Here is a 23,717-nt window from a genome sequence, read left to right as displayed (position 1 = left end):
TCTTCAGTCAAACCTTCCATTTCCCACCATTTGCCTTCTGCCAATCTTGTGCCCCCAGGAATACCAAAATACAACAGATATTGAAGTTTCTAGACTGATTTTCCTCCTCTGTCTCCCCCTTCCTCTCTGCCCTTCAGAACCTCAGGTTGATTCTGGTTTAGGTTCAGCAGGTGTAACAGAGATTGGGAGTGAAAAGTGATGTTAATGAGAAAACAGTATACCAATAAATGTATCTTCCTGTACAGCCCTATCTCCAAGCTCCTGAAGGGTAGATGAGAGAGAAGTACAGCCCCAGGCCAAGAAAGTGACAGATTTACTCTGAAGAAATTGAATGCATCATCTGGGAAGATGAAAAGTTTTGTAGTTTGTGTTGATATGTCATAGGAGAGCCATGTTCATTATAGCATTTGGGGACCTCAAACTTAACAATGGCCTCCCCACACAAGAGCAGTTAATCACAGACACTGTGGCATCATAACAAGTACAGTTTATGAAAATGATTTAACAGTGATGAATCATACACACCAAATAAAGCAGCAGCTAAGTATGTAAAGCAAACATTATTAGATCTGCAAGGATAAGGTGATTGAGGCACAAAAATAGTGAGAGAACTTAATGTATATATTTTGAGAATAAGACAAATCTACTGGACAAAAATAAGCAGGGATGTAGAAAAATCTACAAGTTTTATTTAGCAGATAAGCATAGAATTTTTAATCCTATAAATAGAGCATAAGATTTTTTGTTCTTTACAACAAACTTTCCATTTGACCATAAAGAAAACCTTAATACTTCTTTTCCCATAACACTGAGATTTCTGCAGGCTACATACTCCAATCCTTATATGATGAAGTTAGAAATTAAAAACGGATAAACAACAAAACTTAATCACTTAAAATTAAAGAAAAGAGGACATTAAAACTGAACTTACAAGATATAAAGCAATGAAAAGGAGAATACGTCATACTAAACCAATGGGCCCTAGCTAAAGTGGTTCAGAGAAAATTATGTATATCATTTTCAAGACTAAGACCCCTGCTTCTGTATTTATACTTGATAGTTCACCTGTTGAATTCCCAGAGCAAGACCAAGCTATTTCCTACTGGAACTATAGCATGCATGTTTCCATAGAAAAGTCAGGTGAAACATTCATCATCACCCCTAATGCTACTGCAGGGACCCCAAAAGAACTTCACTCCTGCCTGAATTTCTGGAAAACTTTTTCCAGACTTCAAGGGGTTTTAAAGCTGTATTTCCACACAGAGACCCAGAGCTTCTGAGGAGCTTTGGGGCAGTGTGAGATCAATGTCAAAAAAAGGGCAAGGGGAGAGAAGGGAATAAAGCCTCAGAAGAAATGTAGTGAGCTGAAAGCAAGAGGATGCGACTCTGGGAGCATCTCTGCAAGTAAAAGAGTCCTGGCAGGGAGTTACAAGGGAAGGTATGTCAAAATTCAGGAGGCCACGAGAGACAGAGAATGTAAGTCACTGTTTCGAGGCTGCACTTACTTTTCTCAAGAATAACCCAGGACCTACTCCTGCCAAGAACGCCAAATAGGAAGGCCTCACTGTAAATCTCGTGGCTTTTGAAAGGTGAATGGGAGTGAAAAAGAAAGCTAACCAGAGGGGAGAAGCCCATGGAAAAGAATAATTGAGGAAGACGCCACCTTTCTAAGTACGGGGATTGGATAAACTATTTAAAGTCTCCCAGACGTAGCCTAGGGTTAGCCATTGCTATGTCACGATGGTGTCCCCTTGGGAGGGACTCTTTACTATAATAACTATAATAACAAGAGAGAAAAAGGGCTAGTAACGTAAATAGATGAGGACTGCTTCCTTAAGAAAAAAGGTACACCTTTTGTGTCATCAAAATATACCTTAGAATAATGAGACCCCATTTACCAAAAGTGTCGTAAGTCCTTGGATCGTAGCTGAAAGCCCTCTTCTTGTAGGCTACGGATTTACTTTAAAAGGCAGTGGTGCTACCTCCTGAAACAGTTCTCAAAAGACTCAAACTCTTTGGTGAAGTCTGGAATATTTTTGAGATCCTTTCATGATAGTTTTACCACAATAATGAAGAATAATCTGACTGTCTTACAAGGATGACTGTGAAATTTTTCATTTCCGGTCAGGAATTTTCTAGACATAAGTTTTTTTAAATTAAAGTTTTAATTTTTTTTTGAGATAATTGTAGATCCACATGCAGTTGTAAGAAATAATAGAGATCCCAGGTACCTCTACCCTGTTTCCCCCAACTTGTAACATTTTGCGAAACTGCAGAACAGTATCACAACCAGGATAATGACGCTGATACAGTCAAGATATGTAAGCAGCTTTTGTCAGGAAAGAGTTCTTTGCAGGAAAGAGCTCTCTACAAGAGGCTTGTCTTGTCACTAACCTTAAACCAGGCACACTCAGGCCCTACTCATCTCCGGCCCTAGCACACCTTTCAAGTCTTTTGATCACACAATACCTTGCCTAATCTGTTGGTTCTTTCCATAGATCAAAGAAGCAGAAATGAAGAATAAATAATTAACAGACCACCAGATCTCTTCCCTAGCTTCCCCTTCAGTAATCTGAACAAACTGTGTGAACAAGATAGCATGTAAAGAAAAATCACAGGAAGTCGACAAGCATGCACAAAAGGCTGCACGCGGTGAGTGGGGAACGGCGACGACTCTGACCCCCCATCTCAATGATTAACTGAGATTATTTCCCCTTTCCCTTTAAAAACTTTCATGGCTGAGCAGAATCTTCAGAGGTGGATTTGGGGGGACACTGAGTCCACCATCGCCCCAGATGGCCGGCATTCTGATTAAGGGCAACTTTCCTTTCTACCAACGTTGTCTCTCTTGAGTGTTAATTTTAGAGTGGTGAGCAGCTGGACCTGATTCGGTAACAGATACAGAACAATCCCATCACCAAAAAGATCTCTCATGTTGCCTGGTTATGGTCACATCCACTTTTCTCTCGACTCACCTTCTCCTTAACCCCTGGAAACCACTAAACTGTTGCCATTTAAAAATGTTATATAAATGAAATCATACAACATTTGACCTTTTAGGATTGGCTTTTCCACTCAGCAGAACTCTCTGTAAATTCATCCAGATTGTTGTGTGTATCAATAATTTGTACCTTTTTATTGCTGAGTATTATTCCATGGTATGGATGTATCTCATTTGTTTAACTAGTCACCCACTGTAGGACATACAGGTAGTTTCCAGTTAGGAATAAAATAAAGATGCCATAAACATTTATGTACAGATTTTTGTTTGAACACAAGTTTTTGTTTCTCTGGGATTAATGCCCAGGAGTGCAAATGCTGGATTGTATGACAGTGGCATGTTCAATTTTTAGAAATGCTGAACTGTTTTCCAGACTGGCTTTGTGATTTTGCATTCCCAACAGCAGTGTATAAGTGCTTCTTTTTTTGCATTCTCACTAGCATTTCGAGTTATCACTATTTTTTACTTTAGCCTTTATGATAGTCATATGTCCTTGTGGCTTTAATTTGCATTTCCCTGATGGCTAATAATGGTGAACATCTTTTCATGTTCTTATTTGGCATCTGTATATCCTTTCAGTAAAATTCTACTCATATCTTTTGCTTGTTATCTAATTAGATTGTTTTAGTTTATTTTTGAGTTTGAGAGTTCTTTATATAGTTATCGACAGATACATGATTGGTGAACATTTTCTCTCACTCTGCAGCTTGCCTTTTTATTGCCTTCACAGGTTATTTCATAAAGCAAAAGTGCTTAATTTAGATGAAGTCTAACTTATCCATTTTTCATTTTATGGACTGTGTTTTTGGTGTTTGCTTTACATTTTACATTCGAGTCCATGATCCATTTTGAGTTAATTTTTATATGAGGTGTGGGACTTATGTTAAGGCACATTATTTTCCCACTTATGGATGTCCAGTTGTTCCAGCACTATGTATTGGAAAATCTACGCCTCTTTCACTGAATTGCTTTTGTTTTTGAGTGTATCTCTTCATATAACTTTTTTAGTAGTGGCTTTAGGTATTATATATACAGAACTTATCACAGTCTACTACTGCCATCATTGCACCTATTAGAGTGAAATATAGAAAACTTACTTCCTTTTAAGTTCTTTTTGCCATCCTCCATTTTAATGTAATTGTCTTAAATATTTCCTTTACATACATTTAAAACCACATCAGAGAGTAGTATACTTTTTGCTTCCACCATCAAACATAATTTAGAAAACTCAAGAGGAGAAGGAAACCCATTGTACTTATGTATGTGACCAGGATCTTTCTTCCTTCCTGATGTGAAAAGATTCCTTCTGGCATTCTCCTTAGAGAATTAGCTCTAACTACTCCCCATTGTGACTTTGCTGGTATGAATGAGGGTGGGACCACAGTTTTTTATGTGGTGTTCAGCTGAAGTAGAGTGGTGATTCTCTGAAGGTTTTCTGTCTTAATGGCTTTTCCTTTGTTGTCTCCTTGGCTCTAAAGAGAGCAGAGTTTTGGAGTTGGACAAAAAACTCAAAGCACAAAAAACTCAAAAAGCACAGACAAAAAACTCCAATTAGTTGGAGTTTTTTGTCTGTGCCCATCGGCATTTCTGGGTTTCTGGCTTCTTCCAGCTCCCAGTTTGGAATATATGAAAATCCAGGGAACTTTCATCACCATGTGTTCCTTGAGTCCCATATTCCCCAGTGGTCTCTTCCCTTTTCTCCACCTCTCAGAGTTTTCTTATGTTTGTTTTATATACAGTTTCTGGGTTTTTTTGTTGTTGTTGTACCGATGGGGACTAATATGGACAAGTATATCAACTTCATTTTTCTGGAAGTGAAAAAGGCTTGAGTTTTGAAGTTAATAATTTTATCTCAGCCACTGAAAGTAATTCAGTTGCTCTTTGGTTAGAGAGATACATCTAAAAATCCTTCCAAATCCTTCCATTGATTTTAAAAGGTTTGCTTGCCTTAGTCTAGAACCCAAAATTAACCTAGATTTGAAAACAAAAAAAGCAAGCCTAAGTCATGCTTTCCAGAAAGCTTCACATTCCTTCCTTCTTTCTTTCCTTCATTCCTCCCTCCCTCCCTCCCTTCCTTCCTCGTTGCTACACACGGGCTTTCTCTAGTTTTGGTGAGCGGGGGCTACTCTTCGTTGTGGTGCGTGGGCTTCTCATTGTGGTGGCTTCTCTTGTTATGGAGCACGGGCTGTAGGCACACAGGCTTCAGTAGTTGTGGCACGCGAGCTCAGTAGTTGTGGATCGCGGGCTCTAGAGTGGAGGCTCAGTAGTTGTGGCACACTGGTTTAGTTGTTCTGCGGCATGTGGGATCTTCCCGGACCAGAGCTCAAACTCATGTCCCCTGAATTGGCAGGCAGATTATTAACCACTGCACCACCAGGGAAGTCCCCACATTTGTTCTTTAAACTGAAAGCTCCTTAAAGGCAAGGGCTACTTTTCTATTTTCTTGGTTATTCCAAGCTTTTCTCTTTCCACAACTGGATTAAAAAAGGTCCAAGGACAAGAAGACAAGGATTCAAGGTAGGAGTTTAATAATGATAATCTAGTGTGTCTAAGACTAAATACCAAGTAATGGGGTAGAGAAATTTCACAAAGCATCACATAATATCTCTAATTTTCCCTAAATCCTATAAACCGAGTAGCGATCTCCCTTTATATATGAGGAATTTAAGATTCTGAGAGATTAAATGATTTATATAAGAAAACATGGCTTGGGAGTGGTGTGGCCATAAATTGATCCCAGTATCCAAAGTTGATGCTTTTTCCTTTACATCCTAAAAGCCTGAACTATGAAAGGGAAAAAGAGTGACTGAACACAAGGGAACTTCTGGAAGCAGGAACGGCAGGATTTTTTTTTTTTTACTGCCTGGATTTGTTGTGTAATGAAAGAGGAAAAACTGAACAAGACTTTGAGGTTCACTGCAGAAAACAATGACTGTCTTCAGTTATTAAGTAGAAAAAGATTCAATAACAGTAATCAATGCTGAGAAAATCAAAGGACAGCCAGAAGAGTGGAATCTAGTCTAGCTCTCCAGAAATCATTCCCAGATCCCACATCTGACCTACTAGGGGACTTACTACTGCAGAGGTCATCCCTGGAATTATTGAGTTCAAAGACACACCAGCATAATAGGCTAGGTTCCTGCTAAGAATGCTGCCTCAACTGTGGTTGGGCACAAGAATCCAGAGCCCAGCTGCTGCAACCACCGGAATTACTTGTTAATTACCCAAGAAATTGGAGAATGGATGTGGATATAAGGCTGCAGAAACTCATGTCTTTGTAACTTTGATTTGAAAAATAATATAGCCAAAAAGTCAGTCCTCCCAATCTTGGGTGTGTACTTCCAATTGGCAGAACATAATCAGTATTCTGAGCCATGGCTGAAAAGGAATCTGAAAAATGTCTTTTCTTTCCCCACCTTTGTAGATAAGTTAAAAAACAAAAGAGCATCCGACAAGAGTGCCCACTATCATCACTTTTATTCAACACAGTCTTAAAAGTGCTAGCCATAGCAATCAGAGAATAAAAAGAAATATATGGAGTCCAAATTGGAAAGGAAGAATTAAAAATGTCACTGTTTGCAGCTGACATGATACTATACATAGAAAATCCTAAAGACACCACCGGAAAACTACTAGAGCTCATCAATGAATCTGATAAAGTTGCAGGATACAAAATTAGTATACAGAAATCTGTTGCATTTCTATACACTAACAACAAACTATCAGAGAAATTAAAGAAACAAACCCATTTACCATCACATCAAAAAGAATAAAATACCTAAAAATAAGCCTACCTAAGGAGGCAAAAGACCTGTACTCGAGAAACTATAAGACACTGATGAAAGCAATTGAAGACAACACAAACAGATGGAAAGATATACCATGTTCTTGTATTGGAAAAATCAATATTGTAAAAATGACCATACTACCCAAGGCAATCTATAGATCCAAAATAATCCCTATCAAAATACCAATGGCATTTTTCACAGAAATAGAACAAATAATTTAAAAATTTTATGGAAACACAAAAGACCCTGAATAGCCAAAATAATCTTGAGAAAGAAGAATGGAACTGGAGGAATCAGGCTCACTGAGTTCAGACTATACTACAAAGCTACATTAATCTAAATAGTATGGTACTGGCACAAAAAACAGACACATAGATCAATGGAGGAGAATAGAGAGCCCAGAAATAAACCCACACAATTATGGTCAATTAATCTATGACAAAGGAGGCAAGAATATACAATGGAGAAAAGCCAGTCTCTTTAATAAGTGGTGCTGGGAAACTGGACAGCTACATGTAAAAGAATAAAATTAGAACATTTTCCAACACCATATACAAAAATAAACCCCAAATGGATTAAAGACCTAAATATAAAACCAGATACTATAAAACTTCTGGAGGTAAACATATGCAGAACACTCTTTGACATAGATCATAGCAGTATTTTTTTGGCCCTGTCTCCTAAAGCAAAGGAAATAAAAGCAAAAGTAAACAAATGTGACCTAATTAAACTTAAAAGCTTTTGCACAGCAAAGGAAAACCATTGATGAAACAAAAAGACAACCTACTGTATAGGAGAAAATATTTGCAAATGATATGACCAATAATGGATTAATAGCCAACATATATAAACAGCTCATACAACTCAATATCAAGCAAACAAAAATGTGATTAAAAAATGTGCAGAAGAACTGAATAGACGTTTTTCCAAAGAGGAAATGCAGATGGCCAACAGGCACATGAAAAGATGCTCAACATCACTAATCATCAGGGGTATGAAAATCAAAACCACAATGAGATACCACCTTACACCTGGCAGAATGGCTATCACCAAAAAGAACACAAATAACAAATGTTGGCAAGGATATGGAGAAAAGGGAATGCTTGTATACTGTTGGTGGAAATGTAAATTGCTACAGCCGCTGTGGAAAACATTGTGGAGGTTTCTCAAAAAACTAAAAATAGAACTACCTTATGACCCAGCAGTTCCACTCCTGGGTATGTATCTGAAAAATAACAAACACTAATTCAAAAAGATACATGTACCCCAATGTTCATAGCAGCATTATTTACAACTGTTAAGATATGGAAGCAACGTGTCTGTCAGCAGATGAATGGATAAAGAAGAAGTGATATATATGTATATATAAATGGAATACTACTCAGCCATAAAAAGGAATGAAAGTTTACCATTTGCAACAAAATGGATGGACTTGGAGGGCATTATGCTATGTGAAATAAGTCAGAAAAAGACAAACACTGTATGATATCACTTGTATGTGGAATCTAAAAAATCAACAAACTAGTGAATATAACAAAAAAAGAAGCAGACTCACTGATATAGAGAACAAACTAGTGGTTGCCAGTGGGGAGAGAGAATTGGAGAGGGGCAAAATAGAGTAGGGGAGTAAGAGGTACACACTATTAGGTATAAAATAAGCTACAAGGATATATTGTAAAACACAGTGAATATAGCCAATATTTTATAATAACAATAAATGGAGTATAATCTTTAAAAATTGTGAATCACTATATTGTACACCTGTAACAAACAGTATTGTACGGCAACTATACTTCAATAAAAAGAATAATAAAATTGAGAAAAAATAGTCAACAGCAAAGGCACAGGTATTTGTTAAAAATTATTTAAATTTCTTTTACTATCAATACATGTAACATTTTAGCCTCTATTAGTGGGAAAAAGAAGAAACAAAAAAGGACATTATAAAGGGATAAAAATATAGACCAGGAGATTTTCCTCAAGACCATATATGCACATAATAATATAGCTCAAATATATAAAGCAACAATGAATGGATTTATGGGGAGAAAAAAATAAATGACCATTTTTGGTTACAGGCTTTATACAGCCTTGTTAGAAAATGATAGAACAGTGAATCATATGAAAAAGTTGAAAAAATTTGAATTTCCTGCTAATTTGCCATGAAATACTTAACTTTACATTTATATCACAAGGTTCATAATACACATCAAGAGCAAACTGGTTGAATATCACCAATTCACATACTATCTTAAGAGTTGTCAGTCACTGAAATGTCTTAGAATCTTATACTCCTATATATATTAAAAAAATTTTTTTGAATGAAGTCACAAATTTGATAACAATTTAAAAAATTTATGACTTACCAAGAATGAGATGTGAAACTGAAAGAAAAAAATTTCTAAACTATAATACTGATGAAAAGCATATTTCAATCTACTATGAAAAGGGAAAGACTCAATTAGTATTATATTATTCTATAAAAATATAAAATTGTTTTCATATGAATATGTGATCAGTGAATGTGCAGTCAAAATGTAGGAAAACGTATTACAGATTGTGTTGTGCAGTTAGTTAATAACTGGATTTTTTGATGTCTTTGATATTGTAAAGTTTAAAAAATACATTATTTTTATTTTGTTCTCATTCTAAATAAATTCATTTCGTACTTAACTCTGTATGTGTAATCTTATATTCTTCTTCTAAAAGAAGGTTCCCTAAGTTAAGCATATGCTTTGGGCCCCACAAAGCCTGAATCTGCTCCTTTCTCCCAAATAGTACATCAGTCTTAAATGAATAAAGTTTCTAAAACCCTATTGAATTACACTGACCATCTGAATAAATAAAGAGCTGTCATATTAATGTATGGTCAACTTAATATTGTTTCCAAATGAATTCTCTTGAAATTAATCTGTACATTTAAAACAATTGATTCCTTAAAAAACTAAAAATAGAGCTACCATGTGATCCAGCAATCCCACTCCTGGGCATATATCCAGAGAAAACCATAATTCAAAAACATACATGTACCCAAATGTTCATTGCAGCACTATTTACAATAGCCAGGACATGGAAGCAACTTAAATGTCCACTGACAGAGGGATGGGTAAAGATGTGGTACATATGTACGATGGAATATTACTCAGCCATAAAAAAGAACGAAATAATGCCATTTGCAGCAACATGGGTGGATCTAGAGACTGTCATACTGAGTGAAGTAAGTCAGACAGAGAAAGACAAATATCATATGATATCACTTATATGTGGAATCTAAAAAAAAAATGGTACAAATGAACCTATTTAGAAAACAGAAATGGAACTACAGACGTAGAAAACAAACTTATGGTTACCAAGAGGGAAGGGTGGGGGGAGGGATAAATTGGGAGATTGGGATTGACATATACACACTACTATATATAAAATAGATAAATAATAAGAACCTACTGTATAGCACAGGGAACTCTATTCAATACTCTGTAATGACCTATATGCGAACAGAATCTAAAAAAAAGTGGATGTATGTATATGTATAACTGATTCACTTTGCTGTACAGCAGAAACTAACACAAATTGTAAATCAATTATCCTCCAATAAAAATTAATTAAAAAAATAAAGCAACTGAAACACAAATATTGTGGATTTTTTCTTTTTGAACTTGACAGGTTAATTCTGAACTTGACATTTGTATCAGTCAAGATTTAGTCAAAAATCAAAAACCACACCAGTTATTACTGGAGATAGTTTAATATATATAAAATTGCAAGCAGGTATTACAGAACTAAGAGGCAAAAAGAGAGCAGTGAGGTTCTCTAGGGCTGGAGAAACAAAGGAACGGTGCTAGAAGTTTGGAAGAGGGTCTTGTGGAGATGGGACTCAGACATCAGTGAAGGCGTGGCTATTCAGATGAATTGGGAGATTGGGATTGATATATATACACTATTGACACTATGTATAAAATAGATAGCTAATGAGAACTTACCGTATAGCACAATTGAACTCAATACTCTGTGGTGACCTAAATGAGAAGGAAATCCAGTAAAGAGGGGATATGTGTATACGTATAGCTGATTCACTTTGCTGTACGGTATAAACTAAGACAATATTGTAAAGCAACTATACTCCAATTAAAAAAAAAAAAAAAGAGCTCTGACAAGGGCATCCCAGCCAGGTGATTCCAGCAAACCTGAGGCAACGTGATGAGGCTGATTTCTGGAGACTGGAGTCAGCGGCTGCTGTTGGGGTGACTAAGTTAGGCTGGGGCAACGCTGACAGCAACCAAAAGCAGACAGTAAGGAACACAGCCCTTGTCTTCCTCCAGTTATCCTTTAGTGTCCCCTAGTGACAGGGCCTAACAGGTAGCCACTCAGAAAAGGAGAAACATGACTTGTAGACCCTAGCTCCAGCATCACAAAGAGAGTTGTAAAAGGTAGGCTAGAAGCTGAAAGATACAGCTTAATAACAAGCATGGTATAGAAGAACACAGGTCTACCAACAGCTAGGATAATTGTGCAAATGAGTAAAGGTGAAGGACTTGCCCTCTCATATTTTAGAACATAATTTTTAAAAGTTGTACAAAGAGTTTGGCCCTAACATGAGAATAGAAAATTAAACCAAAGGGACAGAATAGATTGCCAAGAGATAACCCTTATAAGTGGTCAATCTTCATATTATGATAGAGCTGGCCTCATAAATCAATCAGAAATGATTTTTAAAACTTCCATTGCACTGGAAAGAAACAGATTGTTTTATTGGTTTATAGAAAATAATATACCAGGTAAAATGCAGGTGTTTAAAAGCCTAAATATGAAAGGTAAGATTATAAATCTTATGGAAGAAAATATAGGGGAATATCTTTGTGGCATACGTATGAGAAAGGATTGCTTAAACCAGACCTCAGAGCACAAACCATATGGCTGAAACTTGGATTTCTGTTATGTGAGGTCACCATAGATGTAATTAGGAAACGAGAGGGAGAAGATATTTACAATATCTAAAAATGGCAAGAAATAAACATTATTCTACTACATAAAAGGAACTCCAATGAATCAAGGGGAAAAAAAGAAAACCCAATTAAAAATGGGAAAAATATATGAACAGGGAAAACTGAAATGGAAAAATATATTCGTGATGTCATTTAAAACTTATGTGAAGGGTAACAGGAACGTATTTTATAAGCTATTACACTCCCCTACAATAAGGAAAAAAAAATGTCTCCTGACTTTCAGCAATTCTTTCAGGCTTAAAATTTAAAGATTACATTGCAGGTATTTAAATGTAGTGGGGAAGTTTCGACATGATTTATTACCTTTTTGCATTAAATATGCAAAATTTCTGGAGCCTGTGCTCCTCAACGGGAGAGGCCACAATAGTGAGAGGCCTGCGTTCCGCAATAAATAAATAAATAAATAAAAATAAATAAGTAAGAAAGAAGATGATCTCTAGGGTGCAAATCATTCATGTAGATCAAGAGAAAACAAGCTCTATAGCACAAAAGAAAAATCCCTATTCTATGTTTATGTAAGATTCAATTACACACAATTAACAGGGATATGTAGCTATCTGTCTCTATATTTCTACATAAAATCATATCATTTTCACAGATACATATATTTCCAAAAACACATATAACCATATGGGAGCCAAAATCAAGGTGGGAGGAGGAAATGGGAGTGGGCATAGAGTGTAATAGGGAAAAATAATAAAAGAAGAAACAGATCAGAGTTGAAAGGTGTGCCCCCAACAGCAACAAGTATGATAACACAAATCCCTCCGCTTGAGGAGAGAGAGAGGTGGGGGAAGGAGGGGGAAGGAGGGGGAAGGAGAGGGGAGGAGGGGGAGGAAGAAGAAGAGAAGAAGAGCTACTCTCCTGCTCAAAACCTCCAGCTCCAAAGCGTGAATTGAGTAAAGCCTGTTCTTTTTAGTCAGGTGTTAAACGTCTTCTGCCGTCTGTTCCAACATTAATTTTCTATCCTTCAGCCCTACAGTTTGCTCACCTTGCTAAAGCGGACTGCTCATGCCCTCTGAGTGTTCCTGGCCTTTCTTTTTTTAAAGATATTTTTTGGATGTGGACCATTTTTAAAGTCTTTATTGGGCTTCCCTGGTGGCGCAGTGGTTGAGAGTCCGCCTGCCGATGCAGGGAACACGGGTTCGTGCCCCGGTCCGAAGTCTTTATTGAATTTGTTACAATATTGCTTCTGTTTTGGTTTTTGGTCATGAGGCATGTGGGATCTTAGCTCCCCGACCAGGGATCGAACCCACACCCCCTGAATTGGAAGGCAAAGTCTCAACCACTGGACCACCAGGGAAGTCCCACCAGCCTTTCTTAGACAGCACTACCCACAGTAGCTGCCATGTGTTGAGTAACTATTCTTGGACTAGGAGCTTTAACATTCAGACCATCACCATATGTCAACAGAGGCATTCAGTCTCAGAGCCTTTGAAAGCAGGGGCATGATCTCCCGGACAGGAAACTCTGGGAAGCTGGGTAGGCAGCTAGGAGCCATCTGTGGCTACAGTTTCAGGCATCCCAGGAAGAATCCCCATGACCCAGTCAGTCATCTGATGCTGGATATTTTACTAATAACCTTATGTCCCCATATTAGAACTCAGATTCAAAATCCCATTACCTGGGCTTCCCTGGTGGCGCAGTGGTTGAGAGTCCGCCTGCCGATGCAGGGGACGCGGGTTCGTGCCCCGGTCCTTCATGCCCCGGTCCGGGAAGATCCCACATGCCGCGGAGCGGCTGAGCCCGTGAGCCATGGCCGCTGAGCCTGCGCGTCCGGAGCCTGTGCTCCGCAACAGGAAAGGCCACAACAGTGAGAGGCCCGCGTACTGCAAAAAAAAAAAAAAATCCCATCACCACTGGCAGAGAGAAAACAAGGCATTATTGCTGAGATGACAGTGATTGATATCAGATCTTCCAAAAAGTCAGATTTTGAAAACGGTGCATGTATTTGTGGGTGTGGGTGTACTAGGGTGAAATGGGGCAAACTGTGGAGGGGAGAGAGAATGGAAAAAGGGATGCAGGGTTCCTATGGGCAAAGTGGACATACTTCACTATCTCATAGAGGAGGGTCGAGGTTTGGGCGAGCAAAGTAGAGCCTTCTGTTGAAGGAGAGCCATAGCTTTAGATGGGAAATTCGGGGGCCCACACCTCTCTTTAAAAAGTTTGATTAATTGTGGAGTTTTAGAGGGATGAGTAAATACCACTCCTGAGTTCAGAACCCTCTGATAAGTGGACAAATAGAAATATGGTAAAAGTTGAAATTATTTGTTTTGTTAGTGATATAAGGTGAATTGAATAATGTGGCTTAGATCTAACATCTTCTGTCCCTGAGTCAGACACACGCCCTAAACTCCCTCCCAGTCGCTGGCGCATGTAGGCATTGGTAGGCTTCCCTCAGAAGGGCAGAGCCCGTCCTTCTGAGTGTACCATCTGGTGATGAAAATTACGAAGGCAGGCTGGCTTTCAAAGACAAGGAGGAAGCTGCTGGACCACAGGTACCCATTCATTCTTTGAAATTGACCAATCAGATACAGTACTCCTCATTACCTAGGACAGGGGAAGCCCTGAAGAGAGGCTGGGGAAATTCCTCCACGTGGACTCATGAGAGGAGAGGAAAGGGAGATATCTACCCCAAACCCACACACAATTAATATCAACAGTTAAACCCACTCTCCTCCATTCCTCTCCTCTTCTACATTCTACCATATTTCTTCAACGTGCCTCGGTAGTGACCTGACCAGCTGAGGGTATGACATGTTGTTATAGAGATAAGACAAGATATTTGCCCCTAAGGAATTTATGATTTTTAACAGAGATAAAATTGAAAACTACAGATAGAACAAACAGAGCTATTTTTCAGAACCTTGCTGAACAATTATGCTAGTCATCAATGGACTGCCTTTCAGCTCTAATTTCACCCTTATTTTCTGCTCTGTAACAATGGGCCCTGAAAATATATCTCTCTTGCCAGTGGGCAAGAGATCAAGCTTTGTTGGAAGAGAGTCCCAGAGGGACACTGGAGGAGAAAGGAAGTTTTTCTTCCTGGCAGCTGTGTGCTCCTTGGGGCAGGTTCTGTAGAGTGTATGTTCCTGCAGCTCCAGGCCCTCACAGCAGCCAGGGGTTAGTAGCACATGGGATTTCCCTGTGGGAACCTCCCCTCCCAGCACAGTGCTACCAGCCTGGCAACCCCCTGTGAATGGCTTTCTCCACAGCCACCAGCGAACACAGCCTCAGGGGACTTCTCTCCCATCCCCGGCTGTGCTCTGTCCAATGAGGTCTGGATCCCTGGTGAAGCCCTCTTCCAGATCTGTCCCTTCCTTGGATTCTGTATCCCAGCCCCAAGGGCAGTTGTTGCTTCTGTAACTGCCCTCTTTACTCCCTATTAGTCAATCCTCTGTTTCTTCAAGCTCCCCTTACAGTTAATAATTCTCTATATTTGATTTTATTTGAAAGTTACCTATTCAAGTTACGCTAATCAAGTTACTCTGTGGTTTCCAGATTGGACCCTGACTGATATGACTATGAAACAGTCATTTTAACACTTATGCTCCAGAGCATGATAATTATGAAGAAAAACATCACCTTTTAATATTTTACAAGCAGGTCATTTTTTTCCCACAATTGTTTCTGAACTCTGAGAAAGATAATTCAAAGCAATCTTTTCCATATGTATTATGTGTTAAGCCATTTAAATGTACAAAAATAAAGCATTTTTCTAAACTCTCAAAAGGTTTTGAGTATGAGATGGAAATATGCTTTGATAGTGTCATTGATTTTCAAGCTGCAGTAAAAGAGTTTCTGAAAGATGCTAAATCCATGTCATTAAAACCAGTGACAGGGATTCAGTTTTAATCTGCTTGAAAAATTGCCTGATTAGGTAAAAATGGCTTATCTCAAATGCTTGCCCTCACTTTGAGAACCTTTGTCTATTTGGGGCTAAAACACCTACACAGAAGAAGGGTTAGGCCCTGATGGTACCTGCGACTCTCCAGAACGTCCAATGTTTTCCAGATAAACAGTGTGAGATAAGCCTGAGTGACTTCCCTGGCAGCTGGCAGTCTCTGAAATTCAGTTCCATTCTCCGTAAATTGGGTTCAAAGAAAGCTTAGAATGATCATGTATGATTTTCTGGATTTCATGGATATGCTCTCAAACACTATTATAGATTCCAAGAAAGGACACATATTTGAACATTATTTTTATGGAGAGGCAAAACCAACCAAGACTATAACTTGATGTAATTCTTGTAAATGGTCACAAGTCCAGAGTTTGGGATTCTAGCCTTAACTTTCAAATAAACTGTTGTATAACCTTTGGCTTGTTATTTGAACCTCTCCAAGCCTCATTTACATACACATGTAAAGTAAAAGGATCACATTTCTGCCAGTGTTAAAATTCTGTGACTCTGAAGAGTTTTCTCTAAGTTCTTAACATGCCTCCAGTGTAGACTCTATTTTTTCTCCTCATATTTTCCCATCATTATTATGTTTTTAGCTTTCCTCTTATGTTATTTCAAGTTTTGGATTTTTTTTCTTAATAGTAATTTTTAAAAATTGAAGTATAGTTGCTGTACAAAGTTACAGGTGTACGGTATAGTGATTCACAATTTTTTAAGGTTCTACTCCATTTATAGTTATTATAAAATATTGGCTATATCCCCCATGTTGTACGGTGTATCCTTGTAGCTCTTTCTCATCATTCTTTGACTCTCCCACAGCTAGTTTTCAAACATACTGTTGATACTACACGCTGAAAAGTCACTTATGGATTCTTGGCCTATAGCAAGAGACCTGACCATCTTTCCCTTGTTCTCCTGATTCCTCTCTCTGACTGTGATAATCACCTCACTTCTATGTCTGATCATCCAATAAAGCTTACTGCCTGCAGGCACATAAATTCTGCTTTTTCTCATTCACTTTTCACCACTCTTTTTTTGTGGGGGGGGGGGGGGTCCACCATGCGGCTTGCGGGATCTTCCCGAGCCAGGGACTGAACCCAGGCCACCACAGTGAAAGCCCAGAATCCTAACCGCTAGACCATCAGGGAAGTCCCTCATTCATTTCTCATGTGCAGAGTCTCATCTCTCCGAATAGAAGCCCAACATTTTTTTCCGTTCATGCTCCTGAGCAGAAAACTATCCATATAGTGCACTTTATATGTCGATTGCTACATACCCTTTGACTAAAGATGGTTGAACATAATTAAAGACTGAAAACCAAATCTTTATCTTTCTGAGATGCTTTCCCTAAGGAAAAAGTAGATTCAGAAAAAAATGATTGGCAATAGTTTTTCCCCATAATTTGTTTATGTTTTCTTTAGACTCAAGAAATATAAAAGTGAATGAAGTAGAAAAAAATTCTGTACTCTTCCCTATCCTGTTCCCTAGGATGTTGACAATTCAGTGCATAATCTCAGCATCTTTCTTTTGATAGGTGGACAGACAGACAGGCATCCCTAGTGGTTCCTGCAGCATCTGGAAAAGTACCAAGGTACACTCTAGTACAGAAAAAAAAAAAAACCTCTCTCTTATCACCAGTCAATTAATACACACAGAATACAGAACAAAGAGGGAGAAAGTAGTTCCTCATTTTTCTCAAGCTGGTGCCTGTAATGGACATTTGGAAGGTCCTTCTCACTCGTTTCTTTCCCACTCCTCTAATTTCTGCAGATACTCCTCTCTTTCCCAGCCTGAGCAGTTCTTGCCCCTCCTGAGATCTCAGATCTATGAAACAGGCCCTTGGCTCCCACCTTGCAACATCCCTCGGAGGGCCTTCCTGGGAATAAGGTGTAGGTCTTTTCAGTTCTTCACAATGGAATAGTGGTTACACACTTTTTCTTCCTGACATCAACTATCTTTTGAGGCATACCTTCGAACTTTGGAGCATAAAATACAAAATAATTCTTTTTTCTTGCCTTACTAAAGACTTTCTCTTTACCAAGTAAAAATAGGGGAAGAAAATAGGAGGTGAAGAGAAAGACAAGCTCACTCTATCTATAATATAATATCATTCTATGATAATTTACCATTATACAACATAGATAAATATGTATAAAATTATACATATACATGTATCTAGTGCATTATTCGTTTTTACAAGTTCACATAACCTTCCTGACCAGACCAGATCTCTCCTCATGACTGCCTTCTTTTTTTTTTTTTTATAAACTAAGGGGTTTTTTTTGTTTTTGTTTTTGAATCCTGATTCTATGACTCTGTAAGGGCAATAGAGACACTGAGTATCCAAGGCTTTGGAAACCCAGGATGTTTATAAAACTTGAGACCAACAATATTATCAGAAAAATTTATCTTTGTATATTATGCAAGTTAAAAAATATATACCATACTTACTTTAAAGCTATGAGAAAGTATCCTGGTGTAATCATTTTTCTAAAAGTTACATATATTGTCATTTGGCCAGAGAGATATTTTCAATCTGAAATATTTGGGGTGCCAAGAAAGATAACCATTTATTAAATTAACAATTAACAGTATTATGATGGTTGCCATTTCAATTACTTAGCCATGGAAACCAAAATTGTTCTTGTTTGTGAAATAGAAATGGGGGCATGGTGTAAGTTGTTCAGTATAAGAAGTCACCATACATTTTATTCATATATTCTGAAATATTATTTTCTGAGTAGTATTTAGTCTGGAATACTGGGATTTTTAAGGAGAAATATTTTCATTTTCATTCTACATTACTTATGTTATCCTTCTGGCATTCTTTCTCAAATATCATGAAAGCCTTAGTGATATAACTTCAGAATTCTGATAATTACCTCAACAAACCTAAGGATAAGAGCAGCAAAACAAGGTCATAAAGAAATTGGAGGAGCTTTGGGAACAGTGGGATGTTTATAATAGAGATTCATTCTTTAGGTTGGAAACAACCATAACCTTCACTATTATCTCATTGAAGAATGGTAGCTATCTCTAATTCAAGCACTAAGATACCTTGTTGAAGCTCAACATATGTGGGAAAACCCTTCCCAAATCTCTTATCTTCCTGAGTTTCCTGCCACCATTCATTCTCAACTCCTCTAGCCCAGACCTGGAATCAGATCCTACCAATTGTATTATTCAGAATCTTTCCTGTTCACCCTTTTTTTTTTTTTTTTGCCCCTTCTGACTGACTCTGACTTCACCGACAGCTTCATCTGGTAATAGCTTCCCAGCTTTTCCTTTGCCTCTTGATTTGCTTCTCTCTAGACCTCCCCAAAGCCAACAGACAAAATTGTTAGCTGATCACACTATCCTCCTACTTAAAAATCCTTCTGCGGCTCACCGAGGATCTCAACATAAAATCCAAATGTGTTTGCAAGGCAAATAAAGCCATTTATAGCCTGATCTCTCTCTGCTTTCTGCCTGATCTCATTTCTTGCTGTTTTCTTCCTCATGCTCTGTGTTTCTGACATTGTGGACAACTTGCAGTGCCCTGAACATCCACCATCTCTCACAGGCCCATGAAGCCTTTGCAGTTACTCTTCAAAAACTCATTTCATTCATCATGTCCTCCAGAAAGTCTGCTCTGATTTTACTTCCTTGTTCTGGATTTGATAAATTATGAACACTTCAAGGCTTATATTGTAATTATTTACCTGTCCATTATATTCACAGATCTTTGAGAGCAGGAAGATTTCATCTTTGAATGCCTAGCATCCAGAGTAATGTTTGTATAAACTGAATACTCATTACACTGGTTGAAAAGACATATTGAATTTGCACAGAGATTTACTCCTTAGGTAAGTTCCAAGCTTACCCTATTCATAAACCATAATGCAGGTGGGTGTTTTAGTCCTTCAGTAAGAAACAGTTGCTAATTTCAATGATATAATAGTGGGGGATAAGGGTTGTTTCTGGTAAAATGATTTTCCCATTCTGTAACATATGCAAAAGTGTTATTTCAGCTAAAATTAATGACATAAAAAATGGAATACATTTTACATTCTGTCAACCAAGTAAACTATGTGTATGGTAATCTTAAGAAATACTGAAGAGGCATTGGAGTTTTAAGACTGTGAACTTGAGTGCTAGACGTCTAAGTTCATGTCTCATATCTGACATATCCTCGGTGTGTGAACTTGGGTCTTTTAATTTCTCTAAGGCTTATATATACGACCCTCATATGATTGTTGAGAAAAAACAGAGACAATACATATAAAAACATGAATCCAAAAATTGGCACATAGTTTTGGCTTAATAAATATTGGCTATCATTTATTTATAACAAAGCTTTTGAAATATCTTAGTTAACCAGGAACTATAAAAGCCAGTTCTCATTCATCTGACAAACTGTGAACAAAACAATCCTGGAAACCCTTGCTTTGGCTATATCTCCAGAAACAATTAGGAGTTAATTAAATCTAAAACTGTTAGAGGGTGGTGAAAGAAACAATAGGGAATACAGTGGGAAAAAAAAAGCTGGTCAGAAGAATGCAAGACACATCAAAAGGTAGTTTTACAAAAAGGTGTGACAGAAGATGAAAGTTGAAGATGTGATGACATTAACTAGTAGAACTTTTGTTAAAGCAGTACACCTGATTCCCCTAAATGTAATATTTTGGATAATAATGCATTTACTCCTTTCGTTTTTGTTTTTCAGCTTTGTTACTTTGTTTTATAATTTTCAAATTATTTTGATCTCCTTGTTTTCTCTTTGTGTACTCCCCATACAATCACACATCAGAGGAGACAGACTATTATTATGTTGTTATGTATTTTTAGCCCCTGAACACTGCTCCATTTCTCCTTATTTCTGTTGCTGTTCATGTAAATGGGCAACTATTTTGATTGCAGTGACAGAAAACATGTGCAGCACTTGGTTATCATATGCGTGCTTAACATACTTGCAATTGCTATGAAAATCCCAGAAGTTCTGGAAAAAAATTTTTATTTCTCTCATAAATCAAAAGTAAAGCTTTATATATAAAATAAGAGCTATTAAAATTAAAAAGCTTAACATTGATCTCTTTTTACAACAGTAAAAACTACCATAGTTTCTTAATCCAGAAAAGTTGAAGAATATTATGTTATTTAAATGATAGCTAGGACTTCACATTTTTATAGTCTTTACTTAAAAAGCAGATTTTTCTCATGTCTTACACAGAACAAGGTTGCAAAAGTCACACTGACCAATCCATATATTATTTTTAAACCTTTCTTCCAGAACATTTCTAATTCCAATCAGAACTAAAATACAGTTTTTCATGGAACTCAACAAACTAATCTGAAAATGTATGAGAAGAAAGTAATGGTCCAAAATGTACATGAGAGGAGAATAATTATCTGAGATATTTTTGAAGAAGAAAGTTAGGGGTGGCTGTACTGGATATTAAGTCATAATAAAATTATATTAAGAGAGTATATTATTAATTTGGAGATTGATAGAGACCAATGGAACAGAATGGATAGCCCAAGACACAGACATGTATGAATTTGACAGGGATGGTTTTGTCAACGATAAGTGAGAAACGATGAACTAGCCAGTAAATGGTGCCAAGACAATTAGTTACCAAATGGAAAAAGTAAAATTGAATACCTTCCTCACACCATATAGTAAAAGATATGTATTTTCTTTTAGAAGAAAATATAGGAGAATAGCTTTATAACCATAAGATAGGGAAAGTGTAGGAAGTGCAAACCATCATTTAAAAAAAATGAGAAACTGGAGTACATGAAAATTAAAACTTCCATTTAGTAAAAGCAGAGTTATGATAAAAAGACAATTCATAGACTGGGAGAAGCTATGTGCAACATATATAAGTTTAGTGTCCAGGATGTATGAAGAACTACAAATTTTAAAAAAGTATAAAACTTAATAGAAAACAGGGCAGAAAATATCAGCAACAATTCATAGAAGAGGAGCCAGGAGAAGAAATATACAAATACACACACATACATACACACACACACACACACATACAAATACTCTAACTAGTGGTCTGTTTTAGTTTTCATTAAAATTACTCACATGAGATTGATAAAATATAAAAAGTGTGAAGGAGGATGTGAAACAATTATAATTTTATAATTCTTTGTGGGAGTATTAGTTGATTCAACCACTGTGGAAAGCAATTTGGTAATAGATAGCAAATTGAAGATGACAGTAATCCATAGAATCTACTCCTGGTACATGACCTAAATAAAAGCTCACTCGTGAACTCAAGGGGACATAAAATGTTTTAGGGTAGTATTGTTCATAATAGAAAAAAGGAAACAAACTATAAATCCATCAATGAACCAAACTATATATATTAACATAATGTTGAGCAATAAATTCAAGTTTTAAAAGAAAACTACAGTGTATCCACTTAAATTTTTAACACATGAAAAAATATATTGCTGAAATCTACATCCATATATAGGAGAAGTATAAAAAATGATCAGTAATGATAAACATGTAATTCAAGATGATAGTTACCCACTGATGGAGAAAGAAGGGGAATGTGATAGAGAGGCTTAAATGATCATAATATCTTAAGTCTTAAACTGGATGGTAGACATTTAGGTGTCCATAATTGTAAACTTTACATTTTTTCATATGTCAAATATTTTCTAGGAAATTTAAAAATAAAGAAGTGCTGATGTTAGCATCATGGTGGTATAAGATGTTTCTCCTTTTTGTCCCCCCCCCCCTTTTCAACAACAAATTAGACATCCATCACAAACAAAAGTACCTTTGTGGGAGTTGTGGGATTTAGAACCATACTCCAAGGGGCCCAGGAGGAATTCTGCCCACCTGTGCATATGATAATAGGTAGGTAGACCTTGGTATGAGCTGTGGAACCAGTGGAGCCAGTGAATCTACTACCACACCTCTCACCATGGTCAGCAAAAAACCTGGAGAGTGCTGACCTGGGCAGAAGCTCATGGATGAGAGAGAATTGGCAGAAGTCCAGCCTCCCTGAGGGGAGTTTCCAGCACACCACTGGAGAAAAAAGAGGTTTGGATACATTGGACACTTTAAGAGGAACTTTACCAGTGCCGCCTCCTTCCTCCCCAAGGCAACACTGCCTGGGGCTGAAAAAAACAGGTGGTGGCAATATCTCCTGAAGGGGAAAAGGAGAGCAATGAGTGAGAGGCTGGCTACCCCAGTGCTGTAGGACACAGCTGGAAAAACCTGTTTCTCTCCACCAGCACCCAGAGTACCTAGGTGGGACCTCTGTGACTTGTTGGAGAGTGATCAGAAAGACAGTTAAGAATATCAAAGGGCATTAAAGAAATGAGGTTCCTGTTGTCTATGCCCAGAACTTTAGCAGAAAGTCTGACCACAAGCTTCTAGGAGTATCTTACCCAAGGATCTTCCTACCACAGGTTTGCAGGCACCCCAATGCCCTGAGTGCTAAACTTACACCTCCCCTCATTCTGCTACCGACTCCTTGTGTGAGCCCCTGAGTGTGGCTAGAGAGTGAGCTCAGAAAACAGGCCAGGGTCTGTAGTCAAGGGAGAAACCACAAACTTGGGCATAGTGACACCTCTGGAAAACAAAAGACAGGTTTTCAGCACCCACCTGGTGGGTTGTAAGAACCAGAGCACATGCCACAACTAAGACCTGGTGCAGACAAAAAAAAAAAAAGCTGTCCTCTTAAAAAAAAAAAAAAAAAAAAAATGGTGTAAAAATTCTACCTACTATAAGAGGGAGCAAGAAAAGTGAAACAGGTGTACACATACAAAGGTGGAGAAAACTCCAGATAATAATAGCACCAATGAATAGAATACCCTACCTGAAGGCAACTAGCAACTATTTAAGGAGGTGTCTGTTACTTCAAATTTGAAAGTAACACACAACTGCAAGGAACATGAAAAACCAATCAAATGTCATCACCCAAAGATAATAATTCTCCTATAACTGAGCTCAAAGGCACAGAATTTTGGAATCAAGCTGATAAAGAATTCAAAATAGATGTTTTGAAGAAACTCAA

At 37.6% G+C, this 23,717-nt stretch overlaps 1 long non-coding RNA gene across 2 annotated transcripts in view; it reads right to left on the bottom strand.

Annotated features, from left to right (window-relative positions):
- LOC117313588 (uncharacterized) overlaps nt 1–23,717 on the bottom strand; it is a 214,008-nt gene that overhangs the window by 65,304 nt on the left and 124,987 nt on the right. The window contains exons 3-4 of one of the 2 annotated variants that reach the window (XR_004528115.2): nt 13,417–13,621; nt 10,770–10,805 (exon numbers count right to left, since the gene is read on the bottom strand). This is a non-coding gene — a long non-coding RNA (uncharacterized lncRNA). The remainder of the gene's footprint in view (nt 1–10,769; nt 10,806–13,416; nt 13,622–23,717) is intronic. The other variant, XR_012333958.1, reaches the window with a different exon arrangement.

This window comes from Tursiops truncatus, chromosome 9, assembly GCF_011762595.2.
Source record: "Tursiops truncatus isolate mTurTru1 chromosome 9, mTurTru1.mat.Y, whole genome shotgun sequence".
NCBI classification, from domain to species: Eukaryota; Metazoa; Chordata; class Mammalia; order Artiodactyla; family Delphinidae; genus Tursiops; species Tursiops truncatus.
The sequence above is the reverse complement of the archived record's forward strand: the minus strand, read 5'-3'. Positions and strand labels throughout refer to the sequence as shown.